General features: G+C 42.9%; 2 long non-coding RNA genes across 2 annotated transcripts; both read left to right on the forward strand.

The window, feature by feature from the left end:
- Positions 1 to 3,056: 3,056 nt before the first annotated feature.
- LOC123052389 (uncharacterized) lies at positions 3,057 to 4,915 on the forward strand. Its single transcript, XR_006424662.1, has 2 exons — positions 3,057 to 4,352; positions 4,636 to 4,915. It is a non-coding gene; the product is annotated as an uncharacterized lncRNA (long non-coding RNA).
- A 664-nt stretch (positions 4,916 to 5,579) lies between these two features.
- LOC123052390 (uncharacterized) lies at positions 5,580 to 16,216 on the forward strand. Its single transcript, XR_006424663.1, has 4 exons — positions 5,580 to 8,131; positions 8,217 to 8,257; positions 8,347 to 9,840; positions 9,942 to 16,216. It is a non-coding gene; the product is annotated as an uncharacterized lncRNA (long non-coding RNA).
- Positions 16,217 to 16,743: the final 527 nt, after the last annotated feature.

Below are 16,743 nucleotides of genomic sequence, written 5' to 3' on the forward strand. Positions count from 1 at the left end.
TGTGGCTTGCGGGATAAAATTTTAATTGGTGATATGAATTGGTAGCGTATTAATCATTTACTAGCTTCACTAGCCTCTAACCGTAACCATACATATTTCATGCGAGCTACCAATTTTGGCAGTGGCAATGCAACATCATCAAATCATCGCCTTGACAAGGGTTGGCAACATTCCCCACTTTGGAGAGGCACTACCGGCTTGAGTGTATGCTATTACTTGGTAGCATGAGTCAGCAAGTCAAAAGCAGATGGAGTCATGGATTATTTTATCGTAATGCGAGATATTACTGCAACAAACATTATCTTGCTCATATGAATCCCCCACAAGAGCTAACTCTCTAATTTGCTCTGTCGCTGAGTCCAAAATTGATTTCATGGAGTATGTATATAACATTCATGCTAATTTGCTACCAAACGTGAGCATCTACGCAGGTTGCTTCAAATTTAGCAATCTTGAGTTAATATCTTTTGTTTAGGCAAATGTTATTGACTCAAAACAACCATACATGCTCTAATGTTCACTTTTGTTTTGTTTTTCAAATGAGCATCTAATTGACGGATTTCTAATTGCATGGTGATGCCGGTGCCTTTGTTGGGGCTAATATTGGGGATTCAAGAAGCAGTGTATGAAATGTTTATCATCCTGAGAGCGCTGATGCGAGCCGTACTGCAATGTTACAATGAGTCCAAAAAATGTTGTGTGATCCTCCCTTCCGTTGGCGCAAGAGATGTCGAAGAGGAGTAGAAGCATCGATATTTAACCATAGAGCTGTAAGGTTCCTGCCCTATCTGAAGTTTTCAGGGAACACATTTTTCTCTATCTGTGCAAAAAACAAGTGGTCCAACAACCTGAGATAAGAAGTTTGTTCAATATAGATAATTTCTTCTTGATCTTCACCGATCTTGTCCATTGGAGGCTTAGCCATGGTTGGATTAGCAAAAGAGCATTGTATCTTTATTGGTTTTTTGTGGTGCTTGGAGCACCAGATTTGAGAAATGACTTGGTCTAATATGTTTATATGAAACTTAAAGGCGTATAATTTGATTATATTTTGAGTCATAGGGGTCAATTAAATGTTGTTGGATAGCGATGGATTTTTTTATATCATCACATTGTGGTACATATTTTTACCAAGTTTTATGCAATAGGGGTAAATACTTTGAGAGCACCCGTCTAAGAATGCAAGAGGACATATATTGTGTTTATGTATTAGTTGGTTTTACATGCATGTTGTTTACTCCTCCTAAGAGCATCTACAGCCGGGCGCCCAAAACCGGCCTCAAACTTATATATGTTGTTACTGTTTGCTCATTTGTTTTGTGTGTGGGGGGGGGGGGGGGGGGGGGGGGGGGTTGTAAGGACAACTTCGTTGCATCCAATTTCATAATAGGATTCTAGTGGCCCGATTATCCTGCGACATTTACTCTTTGCCCATAGGGGATTTTCATGTAAGTCCCACTTTGATTCACACGATTCTCAAACGTATGAATAGGCAAAATATAGGATTAAAGTGACGTGCACATTTGAATCCTATAAGATTATCATGGAGTGCTTGATGTCACAGAAAAAGAAAGGAATTGTAAAAGGACATTGAAGTGGATGCTAGATTTCTAATAAAATACAATGCACATGATTCCTTTGAGAAAAATCATATATGATCTAATCATATGATCAAACGACCAACATAACAAATCTATAAAATATAAATACACTTTGCTCCTAATTTTGGAACTCTCTTATTCAATTGAAGTGTTCAATTTGGACGTGGTTCACAATTTTGACTAGATCAACGATTTTGATTGCGGTTGTTTTGAATTTGGTTCATAGTTTTTATTCAATTGAGGTGTTAAATTTCGGATTTGGTTCACAATTTTGACCCAGTCAACGATTTTGATTGAGGTGTCCAATTTTGAATTTGGTCCATGATTTTGACCGAGTCAATGATTTCTCAAATCTACTGGCAACGGTCAGCCTATAAAAACATATGACCCTCTCATCACCTGAAAAAAAAAATCATAAACATGCAATATTGTATCACTAATACAGTACATGCAGTTGACATCACAAGAAACTTTTTAAAATACATGTAGGTTGATTAACAAATAACACATAATCACACCTCTAGAACAGGCCCACCAAAACACCACATTATAAAAGAAAAAGAAAACGTACACGATCATCACCCTCACGCACCAAATTCATTTTTTTGTGAAGTTCCTACAGCACAAAGGGCAAAACAAAGCGTACACAACCCTTCTAGTATTCTTATGAATCCTGATCCTAAAAAATTCTATAGAATCCTTTCGAATCAAAGTAGCTCTGAATTGGTGTCTCTCGTGTGCATGTGTTTTAAGCATGTTCATTTCCTTTTGTCAAATCTACTCTCAAAGTGTACTGGTACAAGTTGAGGGGTTGGACATGCTCTCGATTAGGACCAATTGTTGTGTCCCGTGGTAGTAAAACCGGAGAATTACCATGTTAACTACTGGTACTACTATCGTGGTATAGTACCAATCGCGGGATAAGTGTAGTGATAAGATCCAGTTTGAGACCAATTATTGTTGTCTCCGGTAAAAGAGCAAATTACCATGTGAAGTCTCACCATGATTTGTCGGGAAGGAAAACTCTCACCACGATTCCTTTGTACTACTACTCCAGTAAACAAACAAAGTGCGGGGGAAGTGGACAAGAGTGGATAGTACTACTGTACAACAGAATACGAAGGCGACAAAGCAGGCGGAGCCCACGGCCACCCATGGGAAACGATGAGTCACCACTGCCCCCGGCGATAAGCCTCGACACCTGTAGCTGCCCCACGAACTGGGTCCCTCACGGCCATGCCGCCCGATTTCTCCCGCGACAATATCGCACCACCGCACACTGATAAGACCGAAAACCAGCAGCCACGAAACCATCAAACGCAATGACCAAAACCGCCCTCGCTCGGGCTACAAATACCGGCCCCTCTTCTCCGTTCTCCCACCTCCAGAACTAGCAGTGCACAGCACAGATAAGAAAGAGAAGCGAGTTAAGAACAGAGTAGGACTTTGGAAACGAACAGGTCGGGTAGAATTTTAAGATGAGCCGTGTGTGGGTGGCAGCGACGGTGGCCGCCGTGCGGGCGCAGAGGGAGAGGGCGGCGGGTGCGGGGTCGCGGGACCGGCTTGCCGGGCTCGCCCCCCAGGCCGCCGCGCTCGGGGCGGCGCGGGCGGCCGCCGACGACGGCCGGAGGCAGGCCGGCGCCGACGAGTCGCTCCGCAAGGCCATGTACCTCAGCTGCTGGGGCCCGAGCTGATCACGACGCCGCGCCGGCCCTCGCGGGGACGGGATAGAGCGACCTGTGGATCTTGTGGGGCCTCGATGGGCTTGAGCTTGGGCCGGGCGCACTTGGGTAGCAGCAATCATGTCTCGTCACAGTATGTTTCTGGTTGGAAGGGGGAACAAACATGTGCAAACCTTTGGAAATTGAGGATGGTGGAGTGGATGTACTGTACATACAAATGCTAGTACTTCCTGTACATATTTCATGCAATTAATTGGAAAACGGGATGGTTTCAGCTTACGTTGGTGGCAAACAGGTGTTCCTTAGCATTGGGATCGTAGCATATATGGATGCATCATGGACTTGATCTATTTCAGTTTCTACTTGAAACTCTGTAGCGCGACTGCTACCGCAGGTTATTTTGTGCCAGGATAACTGAAGCAAGCAAGCAACACGACCCAGGCGGCCTGGGGAGGCTCGCCGCTTACAGTGGGAACCAAACCAATGGTTGTCCAAGCCAAAGCGCGCAGTGAAATCTTGCGATTTGGACGCAAACTGCTACCTTTGCTCTGATTTATTAGTCCCTAAATACGTCCTGGCTAATTAGTCCTCTAGATACGGTCCTGGTTTATTAGTCCCTCTCGTATTTATGGTCACATTTTGACTATATTTTCTACAAATAAATTATAAGTTATGCATAGAAAAAAAATATTATAAAAAACTATGTTCAAATACGAATCGAACAATATAATTAATGATAACATGCATTAACAATTTGTTATTTAAATACATTTGATTTTTAAAGAATTTTTGGAATAAGAGATAAATAAACCATTGAACTTAAAAAGAAACTTTAAATACATGGTTAAAATTTAGCACAAAATACAAAAGAACGTACTAAACTAGGATGGAGGTGGTCGGTCGCATCAGCTCATGTAGAAATCTCTCTATAAAAGTGTCATATAACTCTCTACCGACCTATGCAGCCGCGGGCGGCCTTCTCTTCAGCAAACAAAAACTTAGGGCTTATCTGCCTTCCGCGGTGTCGGTCCTAGTCCGCCTCGTCTTCGGTGGTCCTAGTGCCATGGAGGTACGGTGAACTTCGACCCTGTTGCAGGATATGTGTTTTTAATTTCGTCTGTATACAAGTTGAATTCTTTCGAGCTATACTTCTTTTCGTGAACAATGGTTGCTGATTCTAAAGGGGCTTAACACTACTGTCATGATGTGGCATGATGAATAGATTAAAAGTTTTTTTGGAAAAATATCTTCCCGTGAAACTTTTTATAGTGTCTATAAATTTTAGACTCGCAAAAAAAAAGTGTATAAATTTTAGGAGATATTACCACGTTCCCTAAAAATGTTTTTAGCAGTGGCATAATGACGATGACAACTCCGGCAGTGACTAACAGTGGATGGCGGCCGGCGGCGCGGCAGCTAGCGGCCTCGGCATGGACGCTTTGGTGGGTGTGTGGTGACGGCACAGCAGGCTCCAGAGGCGGTTGGCTGACCAGACGAGACACTTTTACGGAATCCTTGTTTTTCTGTAGATGAAGGGAAAGTTTGGAACAAGTTTATGAAATTTCGAAAGAAAAAAAGTTCTTCACACGGTGGTTATTTTATGAATACGGAAACTATTAAAGATGCTCTGTATTACCATGATTTGTTCGGTCGATAAAATTTCTGCACAATGAAACAAAGCCGTGGACCGGTTGATAGGCCCCCGGTTCACGTGGCTTCACGTGACGCCGAGCCCACTGCGGTCGCTCCGCCGCGACGGGTGTGGGACAGTGAGTGGTGTCTCGATGCCAGGGCGAGCAGGGCTGTCCCTCTCGCAAAGGCACGCTAGTGTGGCGTGTCAGCTTGGTAGCTGGTGTACCGGCGCGAGGCAACGTCTCGGTACAGTGGACTTGGGATTTCTTTGTTTTTCTTTTGTGGGGATTTCTTTGTTTTTAGGGCAGTTTTTTTTTTGAGTGACTGAGGGCAGGTACAGTGGACATGGTGGTGGTGGTGGTCGACCGGGGCGGCTTTGGCCCGGCAGCAAGGAGACCCCACTGACCTTTTTTCTCTCGAATACGCATGAGTGTGCGTATCTTTTTCCCTAATCTTTCCCTAATTTCTCTCCCTATAATAATTTAATTTTTCTCTACCTAATAATAAAGCACGGATCGACTTTGTCGGGTTCACCGTCACAATACGCTTCTTCATGTGATTTTTTACGCTTTCAGTTTTATTTCACCTATATCCGAGGTGGTACTATTCTTGGTTTGGTTTGGCTTGGTTCCGTCCGTCTCGTCCCGTGTGTTTCTTCATACCTCGAACTAGCCTCTGGGCCTGTTCTCTCGATCAAAATAAAATACGACGAGCCCACGTCTCCAAAATCAATCGACAAGCGTGCGCTGACACCGATCGGAGGTGACTGCAGCCCTGCAGCAGGCAGCCGGCGCCCGTCACGGCAGGGCTGCGATGGTTGCCTAAGCCGGCGGCCAGCGGACGTCGGTTGGTGGCAGCAGTGAGCAGCCGCCGGTCGAGTCAAAGATCTAGAAGGGCAGTAGCCTGGATTGCTTGTCGGTGCCGTGATCCACGACCTAGGGTTGTCGAACCAAATCGAGTGTTGGGGTCGACTACAGGGTCGACATGGATCGATAGCCAGGACGCGATCCCAGACGCAGATGGGTGACGCCGGTGGCGAGAGAGAGGCAAAGTGGAGAAGAGATGTCGGGAAATAATACGAAGTAGATGAATACAAGGAGCAGAGGAATTTGCCATGGAAAGAGAGCGGGGGAGCTCTGCATGCTTCAGTTTCAGTTAGGTCCCCCCTGGGTACGCTAAGACAGCGGCGGCGGTGTGTAACAGGGGAAACGAAGGAAGCAGCGATGTGGGAGGAGAACTGCACGCCTGGGTACGCTATTTTGTATCTTGCTTTCTTGCACATATGCTTCACCTTGCACCATCAGGGCAGCACTTCCGTTGCTCTAACTACCGTCATCGGCAATGTCCGTGAGGCTGTCCAATTTACAAGGATGCGCACTATGCATGTCCAGATTCAGGTTTTAATTGACTGTAAGTAAGAAACTCATGGATTTGCATGCATACACAAACAAGCAAATGGGGGGTCGGCAAAAAGCAGAAGGTGCATATTGATCACCTGATTAACAACATTGTTAATCCAATGCTCGAGTTTTATTGTTGGCAAGAAACTGGATGGATTTGCGTACATGAGCAAATAGGATTCGGCAGAAATATAGAAGGTGCCCGGTATTAACTAATTCGAGTGTAGATTTCTCATTATTGCTCAGAACAAAAGACATAGTTTTTTTGTTAATCCGTAGCTGCTTGAATTTCATATAAAATATCATTCACATAAAATTACACGTCACGTACCTAACCTTGCATTAGAAGTCTGTATTTCTTAAACTAGCTGCATTATATAGTTCAAAATTAAATATGAAATGAGGTTGCGACATGGAAGGTTCATGGTTGGATGTTGATCCAAATTAAGCCTTACAAAGATGACATATATAGATGTAGGAAAATGACTGATGGCCTTTTTTCGATATGTATAGGCGATACCATGAAATTGATTGAATTCATGTTAAAAGTCAACTTCTGTGAGGTAACTATCTTAATCAGTTTGGAGCACTGCGTGTGCACAAATTGATGTAATACAATTTCAATCAGGCAGATATATTGTAGTTTTATATACAGTTATAGGAGTATGTTTACCTCCGTGCTTTTGATTCAAGATTAAGATGTGCGTATTATATGCATTCTAGACTTAGCTTGAAAATTTAACAAATTTTCTACGAAATTCATACAGGTATTGTGACTAAGTTTGCTGACAGAATAATTTGTATCTTTATTATCCCGTTGCAACGCACGGGCATATGTGCTAGTGTGTGTGTGTGTGTGTGTGTGTGTGTGTATATATATAATAAAGCATGAATTGACTTTGTCGGGTTCACCATCACAATACGCTTCTTCCCGTGAATTTACACTTTCAGTTTGAATTTAAAACGTAAGTGGTACTAATTCTGGAACGAGGCGACGTGCATCGAACGTTGGTGGGTCTACGTTATTGGGCCTGTAAAAACTTAAATATGTATCCCGCCCGGTTCCGTCACGTGGACCGTAACAGATGCAGATTCCTGATCTGACCAAACATGTCTCCAACTCAAGATCGATATAAAAAGCCAGCCCCTCGCAACCGGGCCTGGCACAACACGCGATGTACGCCGGCGCTCGCACGGCCGCCCAAGTAGGCGCCATGATTTGGGCGACGAAGTTGGCCACGACTGGCGCCACCGGGTACGCACCGCTTGTGCTCTATCCCGTGCCGTTCAAGGCGCTGCTGCTGGGCATGGGCTTCTTCTACCTCCGTCACCCCAGGTTCCGCGGCGACATGCCCTCCGCCGGCTTCAACTTCTTCTGCCGCCTGTCGTCGCTCTCCGACCGGGTGCTCTAGCTAGGATCGATCGATCGTTGTTTCTCTTTGAGGTTTTACTGTTGCTGTACTGTGATCCACTACTGCTTGGTGGGATCGTTGTCCGAGATCGCCGTGTCACGAGGTTCTGCAACCCGCGAGACGAGGCCGCACGGATCTTGGACTGCGGCAGCGGGGCTGTCTATGGCACAGACCGGCAGTTCCAGGGGCGTGCAGTGACTGCTCCCCTCTGTCTCCATGTCTACCTGCTTCGTTGAGGGAGATGACGAGCCTGAGCGAAGGCGCTCAATCATTGTGTATATCCAGATTAGCATGAATCCAACAACAGGGGATTGTATAATTCTAAACGGCCGCCTGCTACTCAAGCTCATCCCCTGCCTCTTCGCTCCTCCACCATGGGGTGATCAATCACTCAAAACTCACAGGTACATCTTATTCTGATCTATCCTGTGCATGCGTGCGTGTGGGTGAGGAGCTGCCCTTTTCTGACTTGCATGACAAGTTCTGCAGCTGCATATGATTTCTTCAGGACCATCAGCATGGATGTTCAGGTATGGATTTCTTTCCGGCCATCCACACTTACGCAAATATATATGCATGCAGATAATAATTATATTAAGATGTGTCTGTGTGTTATCAGTTATCACACAATTCTACCACTACATTGGACGAGGATGAGATGATTGGGCTAAAGGCTTGGCACCATATTTATTGCCGGACAAGATAAGTTATCCACATTACTTCCTTCCTGGTCTGCTTGGAATATAGGAAGTATGTGTACTTTCTATACTATGAGCATACGTTTTCTTAATCAAATATATATCATTGCATTTTCAGCCATGCATGTGAATGCTTAGGAAGACACAACATAAATAGTTCAGTTTTGTTGTTGTTCAATTCTATTTAACAGATGCAGACCCACACATAAATTCAATTTTTTACTGACACTTTTCTACAGAGAATGCTTTCCATTAATATTTCTCCTTGATAATTTATTTTCCCCTTGGCATTCATCCACCTTATCGAATCTGATAAATTGATCTTGACTACCAATCTGTCTAATGTAATCGATGAAGGACATGGCATTAGCAGGAGTCAACATACTGTGCGAACGGTGAGCAAAACCCTATATTTTTCAAATATTTCTTTTTTTTGCGCCACAGCTGCTCAGTGAATCATCAGTTTTGTTTCAATATGGTTACAACCAGCCATCAAAGCAGAAGATAGGTGGATTGTTGAAAAAGGTTAGTGGTCTGCGATTCACTTTTGGGCATGAGGACATCCGTGCGAGCATCTTCAACCTACTCTTTTTATCAGCTCACAACGCATGGTTTATGTCTGTCTGATTACTCAAGTTGCGGCCATGCGTTACATTAGGATTAAACAAATAACAGAAAGTTAAATACTCAGAGGTCGACTCTACCATGAAATTTTAACCTCTTACTGCAAATGTGATAAAATTTGTACTGCATTACATGCATAAAAATAGAGCCACCATGTGAACCATGTAGTTCTTTTCTAAAGACTACTTTTATTGTTTTTCTTCTTTACACCACTACTCTGAATATTTTGATGTACTGAATAATACGTGTCTCGATTCCAGACTTTCTGTCTCAGTGGTAACAGCTAATCAAAGTTTTGGTAGCTTAAAAATAAATTTATATTATTTTTCAATTTAACTAAAAAATTGCTAGCATAGAGGCATGGCAAATTTGGCTTGCTTTGTACTATAACAATTTTGTAGGCATCAACTTAGATGTGTTCTATTCTGGTAGGAGGGTGTAGGGATAATTTTTTTCGTTGCGAGGCACATGATGGGATTGCTAAAGGTGTGTGCTAGATTGTGACGATCAGGCTCATTACCTGAGATTGATCTTGTTCGTCATGAATAGATGGACTACATGACCATGATGGTGAAGAGAGTGGTAACACCGATGGGTCGCTTGGAACATGCGATGATTTGTTTTTTCCCGTTGCAACGCACGGGCATATGAGAGTGAGGACATGCATAGGGTTGTTGCTTCCTACTGGTACATAACTATTTTCTTTGTACAAGTACTATGTTGATTCTTCAGAGATCTCGTCTTCATGAGACTAGCGAAGGGGGTATAGGTTAGGAAGAAGGGGAGATGAGGTGAGTTTCTGAAGTTCACCATTCAATCTAAATATCACAAAAGGTGAGCATTACTATTCAAAGGGTTGACTAATTAATTAACTCTTAATCTATTTTTATAGGAATTAACAAGATAGTATATGGGCTGAATAATTTTGAACTAGCTACTATTTCTAAATGGAGTGCCATGTTCAAATAGAAGAAGTGAAGTTGTGGTGGGTTCTGAGCCATGCTTTAGGAAAGGGGTGTACCATATTATTTTTCTCCCGTTGCAACGCAAGGGCTTTTTTGCTAGTAATAATAAAGCACGGATTGACTTTGTCGGGTTCACCGTCACAATACGCTTTCTTCTCATGTCATAATACGCTTTTACGATCTGTATAAACAAAATCGTAATATAAACGAGGTGGTACTAATTTGGGGTCCGCACGTAAACAAAAGCTTCCTCTGTTTGTTCCCTGCCGTATTTGATGTGTATTAGGCCTGCCCTACGCACTTTTGGGCCTCAGCCACGGCCAGTCTAGCACTCTTCCGATCCCAAAAAGACCAACACGTCAAGCTGCACAATACACATAGGTTCGGCAAGGGCCGAGTGGGCTTCTAATCAGCCTTTTCATGTTAGTTTACTCATTAAAAAGATAGCCCCACATCGCTTTGTAACAATGAGTCCCACCAGTTTAAATATGTGAGCAAGTTGCCTAAGGACAAGCCTTGTTGAGAATTAAATAATTGGAGGATGAGGCATGGATCTGTTGAAAAACAAAAGAGAGGGGCGAGCTCAGGCAGTGCTAATTAACGAGGGAAAAGGAAGGCGTATTAACGAGGGAGGGAGTAGGAAGGGCTGAGGAGGAAATCACGCATGCCAATTAACGAGGGAAAAAGGATGCAGGCCTATGTGTCTAAGAACTTGCTCGTGAATGAGAAAAAAAGAGGATTCAGGCCTAATGGCGAGTCGCCTAGGTCCGCTACCCAGGGAACTCCAGCGAACGAAGTCTTGTGCCCACCTCCCCGACCGGGGCGCCGGACGACCAACACTCCGCGCCGCCGTCCTCCACTCTCGATCGAGTCGTCTAGGAGTACGTGCATGCCCTTCTCCGGCTGACATCCGGGTTCATCGGCTCACCGCGTGCTCTGCGTGCGTTTGCCTGCCGCTGCGTGCATGCATGCCTGGCTCGCGTGTGTGTGGTGCGCGTGCATGCTGTTGCCGCTGACTGCTACACCTCCGGCTGGCTGCTGGAGTTGCTAGATAGAATATGATCCGTATTTTAAAGTTCTTACAAATTGAACTGGCTACTTGTTATTTCTCCTGTACAATAGGAGAGATATCGATATGTTTTTCTAAAAAAGGAGAGTATGAATTCAAGGGCCATGCTTCATCTATTCTGTGATACGCCGTCGTACAACACAAGTACTTTTTTTCGAAACGGTGGCAAAAGATTTACCTCATCGATTAATTACAACATGAGTACTATATTCTATGCAATCAGATTATGAATAACTTTGAAGTAGCATGCTCTGTTGTAACTCTCAACATGGACTTTTGCCATTGTACTTTTTGTTCAAGTGCAGTGTGCTAGCAGTGTCACTGTTATGATTTTTATGTGACTTGTGCATCCATGGCCACTTCTTTCAATGTTCTTCAGTTCTTTCATGGTTTTCTTTTGGAAGTCTGGGATTTAGGACAACTTATTTCAGGAGCACTAAACCGTTGTTTGGACATCATTCATGGCCCTTGATACTTTTGAGTGCTTTTAATATTCTTTTGCTTCTTGCGAAATTGTTTGAATGATAAATTATTTTTCAGGTTACTCAACATATTTTTTTTTTCATTGTCATGCACAGATATGTTTGCTTTTTTTTAATAATAAATGGAGCCGAGTTTCTCTTTTTTTTCATCTGTCATGGTATTTACCCGACACAAATGAATTAATGTCCAGTGAAGTGAGAGAGGGGCTAAAACACATTATTTAACCCAACCCTTTTAGCTAGATTTTTTCAGACTCGGTGCACCATCCGGAAAAAAAATTGCTGCTCGGTGCGAATTTCGAAAAAAAATTCACAGCGTAGTGCAAACACCAAAGAGTACTCCAACTTTCCAAAATAGTACCTTATATGGAAGATTTGAATCCTTTAATATCAGAACCGTCATACAAAATTCATACCAAAAGTATTGTATGTGTAGCGTGGTTTTTTATGCATGACTTATATGCATTTTTGCTAGCTTTCGCCATGCGCCTCAGTGTAGCCATCAGATGACACTGTTTAGTTATTGTTGCGTTGTGCTTATTCTATGGACACGTCAAGTATCTCTTCCGTTGCAATGCACGGGCATTTGTGCTAGTCTTTCCCTAATAATAAAGCACGGATTGACTTTGTCGGGTTCACCGTCACAATACGCTTCTTCCCATGAATTTACGCTTTCAACTTTTTTCACCTATATTATTTTCTATATCCGAGGTGGTACTATTTTACTTGCCTATAGTACACGTGCGCCCACAACTGGCTGGGCCTCAACCTGATCTATTCGGCCTCTCAAAAAGGATTCGAACCGGGGAACGCCAGATCCAGCCTTCGTACGATTGAATCTAAAATGAAAATCAATCCAAGATTAAGTTAGAATTAATCACGCGTTCGGTATACGTATCAAAGCCTGCTATACCTAACCAAATATCGCCACTTTTTACATCGAACCATATCTCCTCTCTCGAGGTTTCCCCGCTTCCGGGATTTAGGGCTTATCACCGCCGTATCATGTGCAGGAGGCCTCTATCGAGCGCATCGTTGGTGCTAAGAAGGAGGGGCTGACGCGGACGGCGAGTGTGGCCGGAGGGAGGCGTTCTCCACTGCCAGATGCAACCACGTTTGCCGGACTTGAAGCCATGGGTTCGGGCGCTGGGTGACCCCGTCCCCCGCCGTTAGTCGTAGGCTACCTCTTCCGGCCCCGGATGCCTCTTCGCCTGCTCCTAACCTCCTGTTAGCTCACTCTAAGCAAGGCCCGGCTCCCAAGATCACCGTCGACTGGATTGAGTGGAGCGTCTCTGGTGGCTTCGCGGCAACAGCATGTGCACACCATCGCTCTTCTCCATGGTTTGCTCACCCTCGCGGTTCATGGTTTTCATCCTGATGTCCTTGCACGTACGGTCGTCGCGCGTGGCCTGGAGCCTGTCCGGTTAGCCGTAGGACCCTGCGCTTCCACCACTCCTCTTCCAGCGAGCGCCTCTATCTCGCCTGCTGATGCTGCAGCCGGTGGTCGTCCTGTTCCTCCCTCCACGAGCCTACATGCTGGCATGCTGCCGATCCCTGCATGAGCACGCTGTCAGAGTACTACTTGGGCCAGGAGATCCAAAGACAGCGCCCTCCATGGCTTCAGCATGGTAGAATCCGCACACTGGCCAAAGGGAGATTTTGGTGTTGAAATTTGAAACGAAGGACTACAACGCTCCAATGAAAATTTGATGGCACCAACGCTCTCCAACGCAAATTTGATACATCAAGCTTAGCTTCTACATGGCTGTTGTTACAGAAGATGTATCAGAGAAGCACTTCCTTATAAATTATTGATGCTTAAAAAAATTTGGATATCATGAAGCACCCATAATTTTGGGTGGGACTGGCATGACATGTTCCCTCTTTCCAAATATAGTCATAGTGATGGACTACTATATGGTACACGCAGATCGATCTGACTGCCATTTTACATATTTGCACAGGTCGATGCTCAATACTGTTTCTTTCTGATTCTCTTACTGACATTTACATTACTTTGCCTCTTTAGAGTTGCAAATTATTTTCTCTGACAAGAAATGCCATATTTTCATTGTACTGAAATTTTTTCGTTTCCGGATCAATTTTGTTACTAATATACTTATAACTAAATTTCTTATTGATTTTCTCTATGCAGGTCATAAAGGGGTGCCTCTCAGAACATGTCATATTTTCATCATACTAAAATAAGTAGCTTAGCTTCCTGGTCAATTTTGTTATTAATCTATATATAACTATATTTATTATTGTGAGGTGAAAATATTCTGAGGATGCTTTCAGGTATTTAAAGGTAAGGATTCAGCTCCTGCTTACACTTTCATTAGTTCAGTGTGTTCATTATCATATCATACCATCAGCAGTTTGTGCTTACTTCCATAAATAGTCATATAACGATCAAGTCTGCCCTGTTATATCCAAGCCAATTACATATTTATGCCTTTTCTTGGGAGCAACATTAATCTTTTTTATTGTATTATGAGATTAGTAATTTGAGATTTTGCTTTAACTGTTGTAATTTAAAGGAGGTAGGAAGGATGAAAGAAACTTGGACATTTAATTTTCTTTGATTTGAATTGAGCTCGCTCTTAACATAAAAAAAATATAAGTTTTGTATATTCTTGTTGTTGTATACAATAATTTATTAGCATTACCAATAGTAATGGCACCATGCTATACCACATTGCCGCACGCTAGATCTAACAAGGTTGCCTTGGAGTTCGCCAAAAGGCAGCGGCCACCTCACCAACTTCATCCTACCCATATTTACCACCTCCCCCGCTTTCTAGATTCACCGTACTTTGGGATCCCCCCCTCCTGGCGCGGCTGCAGTTTGGGGGCTGGACTTACTACATGGGCCAAATGACAATGGACCAAGCCCAAACAACAGTGAAAAAACATTCAAATGAAATTTAATATTAAAAAAACATCGCCACAAAAATGATACCATTTTAAAAAGATTCTCAAATAATTTAAAAAACACCTTCTCAAAGTGAAACAAGTATGATTGATAAAAAAAGTTCGTATTTTCGGATGAAATGAAAGTGCGGAGCTGAAATAGGTAACAAGAACATTGTTAGGATACGTCCAAATTTCATCGTACAAAAAGAAATACTTAGTGTAATCCTATTTATAATGTTTGCAAAAATTGGAATAAATAATGTTGCACAATGGGATGTTGAACATGTTATTATTTTGGAAGATATTTAAGTCAAACAAATGGTTTTTTAAATTATACGTATCTTTTAAACCGTAACTCCGATTTTAACATGTTATATATGAAACTTGATTAGAAAAATGTGTGAAATCTGAATATGATGTTAATTTTACCTGTTAAATATTTTTTAGATATTGTTTTGGAAGCAAACTTATAACTATAGCACACGATCCATTTTTCTTTCGTACAGGCGGCGATCTGGATTACAAATAAACACTCACTATAGTCATATAGGAAAAAAGAAAACATCGAGAGCTACACATGCATACCTCTGAATACATCGTAGGGGAAAACAACCGATTTCTCATCGCGAGTGTGAGAGAAAGCGAGAGAGAGAAAGAGGGAGACGGAGGAGAGAGGGAGAGAGAGACGTCTTAGGATTAACCACATTCAAACACGTTTTGGTTTATGTGAACACTAAGGCCATCGCCGGCGAAGGTGATAAGAAGGTTAAGCGGCAACACAAATATGATGCGTCGCTAAAATAAAGGAGATTGACCTATTATGGTCTTGAGTGATGGTTGTTCAGTTAAGAGTGTGTTGTGTTTTTTCTCCCGTTGCAACGCACGGGCTCTTTTGCTAGTCTCTCCCTAATAATAAAGCACGGATCGACTTTGTCGGGTTCACCGTCACAATACGCTTCTTCCCGTGAATTTACGTTTTCAGTTTAAATTTTAAATATATACGCGAGGTGGTACTAAATGTCTGGATTCGAACTCGGGTTGTCTAGGAAAGAGCACGTAGCCGCTAGCCAACTCCCAAGGCTGATGTTTCTTGCAACAAAAAGAAACTCTTTTTTCTTTCTATGCAACTCTCAAAGCCTGGGCCATGCGCCTATCTCAATTGCTCCTTTTGTCCCTCATCTGTTTTGTCCTTCGCATGGGCCGAGCTGGGCCTGGTCTAAAAAAAGAAACGACGTTCATTGTCAAACTAATTAATCCCACCTTGCCCCTTTCAATTAAAGTGCACTAATTTATATAGGCCTGTGAGTTTTACTACATCACCAAGCAGCCTTGGGTCGATTGAGGAAGGATGAGATGAGGCCAATTACACGAGAAATAAAAAGAAGGAAAGAGAAGCAAGGTCACAGAAATAAGGAAGGAAAGGGAGGGAAAGATAAAAGGAAAGAGTAGGCCTTCTATATATGTGCTCAGGACAGAAATTAGGAAGGAGATGAATTCAGGAAGAAAAGGGAGGGAAAGATAAAAGGAAAGATAAATGATGGAAGGGAGGCTGGTTCACATACTCAGACTTTGTGTTGAAGGGTCTTTTATTTTTTCCACTTCCTTGACGTTCTTTTCAAGTCATCATTGTTGCTTCCTGCACCAAACAAATTTATTCATGGGATAAATGTAATAGTGTTCTATAGTACAAACTTAGATACGCTGGTTGAAACCGGCGCAACGAACTAGCGGTGCTATGTAGCAATCAATATTAGCTAAATTATGAGCAACTTTATTTTTATTACGCTCAATTTTCAACGGAACCAACCCATGCAGATCGAGGAGCTTCTTCATCACCACAATAAAAATGACCCCAATGAAACAAACATATGTTGCCTCGCCGCAATTGCTCTTTTGCTTGTGAGCTTTGGGAGGCCCTCTGCCATATGGATGTAGATGATCAAGAAGAGTTCAAAAAAACCATCTCATTTTTTTCAGAAAATTAAAAGTGTTTTTTTGTCACCTGAAACTTGGTTAGGGCATGTACAATGCAGGCGCTAGGAATAAAATCCTGGCAACTTTTGCATCGTCCCGGCTACTTTCGGCCTCAGACACATAACCTAGAGTCGGACACTAAAAAAAAGTATACACAATGTAGCTGCTAGGGTTGTATGATTGTGCATGTTAATTTGCTCAAGATTTTAAACGCTCTTGCATTGGAGCCGGCCTTAGGGTGATATTTTTAACCTTGTCATGTGTTGGTCATTAGCTATTAATGATGTT

Source organism: Triticum aestivum, chromosome 2D (assembly GCF_018294505.1).
Source record: "Triticum aestivum cultivar Chinese Spring chromosome 2D, IWGSC CS RefSeq v2.1, whole genome shotgun sequence".
Lineage (NCBI taxonomy): Eukaryota > Viridiplantae > Streptophyta > Magnoliopsida > Poales > Poaceae > Triticum > Triticum aestivum.